General features: G+C 47.1%; 1 pseudogene; it reads left to right on the plus strand.

Annotated features, from left to right (window-relative positions):
• The first annotated feature begins 356 nt into the window (after positions 1-356).
• Positions 357-1,713, plus strand: LOC105310561 (annotated as a pseudogene).
• Positions 1,714-2,192: the final 479 nt, after the last annotated feature.

Genomic DNA, 2,192 nt, shown 5'->3' on the forward strand with positions numbered 1-2,192 from the left:
AGGGTCTCTCTCCAAGGTCTGGCTGTGGTCCAGGGTCCTGACTAGGAATAGGATTTGGAATGTTACATTAGTGTAGTAGGGCGCCTAAAATATATAAACATACTTCAACTTGTTATATCATGCACGTGTGGCTGAATGACACTATTGTACTCTGCTATGTGTGGAGCCATGCAGTCTCCTGGAGAGCAGAAGGGGAGCATGAGAAAGGGGAGCAGAAGTATGCACAATACTGTATTCCCCCCAATAGAACTGCACTCCCCACATAAAGTTGGTGCCTTCCATTTCATTCTCATTACTGCCTCTTGTGCATTCTCCCAACTTGGCGTCTCACCATCAAACCTTCCCTTCTCGATCAGCTTGCCACTGACACCTATCACAGAGAGAGAAGAAATATGGTCACTATGCAGCCACAGAGTGTCCAGGGGCTCAGCAAGATCAGTGAGGAGCCTTCAACATCCAGTGATGAGAGGGCCTCACTGATCAAGAAGGAAGAAGTCCATGGGTCCCTGCCCCACCTGGCCGACCCCTCTGTCCCATACCCTGGGGCTGTGTTTGCCATGGACCCCAGGAATGGTTACATGGAGCCTCACTACTGCTCTCTTCACCTTATTCTTGCATTCCATCCTCCTGCGCCAATCTATGCAAGACATCATAAGGCGTGTTACCATTATAATCCATCTCCGATTCCTTCATTACATGTGCCTTCCGCCTTATCCAGTAGCCCAACATATTCAGGCCTGCCCTTCATTAGGATCTACCCCCACTAGAACCCCACTGTAGCTTCTGAGTCCCGCTTCAGCCTTCCATATCCCTACATCAATCCTTACATGGACTACATCCGGTTTCTGCATAGCAGCTTGTACCTCAACATGATCTCCGCAGCCCAGGGGCTGAGCCCCACAGATGCACCCCACGCTGGAGTCAGTCCAGCAGAATACTATCATCAGATGGCTCTGTTAGTTGGCCAACGCAGCCCCTATGCAAACATCATTCCCTCAGCTGCCACCACCGGTGCTGGGGCCATCCACATGGAATATCTTCATGCCATGGATAGCACCAGATTCCCCAGCCCCAGGCTGTCAGCCAGGTCAAGCCAAAAACATACACTGTTCCTATCACCACTGTTCTATCATAGCCTTGACCTTCAGACCACGATAAGGATGTCTCCCAACTGTTTGGTCACAATTCTCAATAATTCCCACAGCAGCTCTTCAGCAAGTGGCTCCTGTGGTTGCTTATCTGTGAGTGCAATCAGCCCTGCTTTGAGTTTCATCTACCCTTCTGCACCCAAGTCTCTCCATATGCATCAACAAATCTTAAGCTGACAACAGAGCTTAGGCTTGGTCTTTGGACATAGCCTTCCACTCATCCATCCTGCCCCAACTTTTCCAACACAGAGGCCTCTTCTTGGGATCCCTATGGTTCTGAACCCCATCCAGGTCAGCTCTTGCCCTTCTAAGTCCTCATAGCAGAACAGGCCCATGAGTGGAAAGCAGCACTGGCAACCTGATGCACAACAAGCATTCCAAGATCAAACCCAATGAGAACCTCCTCAGCCCTGAGCCTCAGGATCAGTAGGAACAGCCAGAAGGAACCACCATGATGAAAGAGGAAGGGGATAAAGATAAAAGCAAGCAAGAGCCTAAAGTCATCTATGAGACAAATTGCCACTGGGAAGGCTGCACATAGGAGTTTGACACCCAGGAGCAGCAGGTGCATATGACCTCTCATTTGAGGGACTGTCGTGCCATAAGCCATGGCTGAGCTCAGAATATCTGGTCCTCATCTGCCATGTGTGGAATCAGCAACATCTCTGTGCCCTGAGAAGTGACCTGGCCGCATTACTATTTCTACCTTCAGTATATTTTATCATCAGAAATTCCTGAAAAATATTAAGAAATTGAGATGAGTTAAAAGAACCAAATACAAATAAACAACTCTTTACCTCAAAAAGAAAGAAAGAAAGGAAGGAAGAAAGGGAGAAAGGGAGAAAGAGAGAAAGAAAAAGGAAAGAAGGAAAAAGAAAGAAAACTCATAGGACTAATGAAAGATGCTGCAGCTCAAAAGGTGAGGTCCCCTTGAAAAATCAGAACAAAAGTAGGTGATATGTAGAGTTGATTCAGAAGATCCAATCAACAAAAATGTAAGCATTTCTGTTCCTTAATGATATATCCCCAATATCTAAAATAGTA

Source organism: Pteropus vampyrus, unplaced genomic scaffold, assembly GCF_000151845.1.
Source record: "Pteropus vampyrus isolate Shadow unplaced genomic scaffold, Pvam_2.0 Scaffold6097, whole genome shotgun sequence".
Lineage (NCBI taxonomy): Eukaryota > Metazoa > Chordata > Mammalia > Chiroptera > Pteropodidae > Pteropus > Pteropus vampyrus.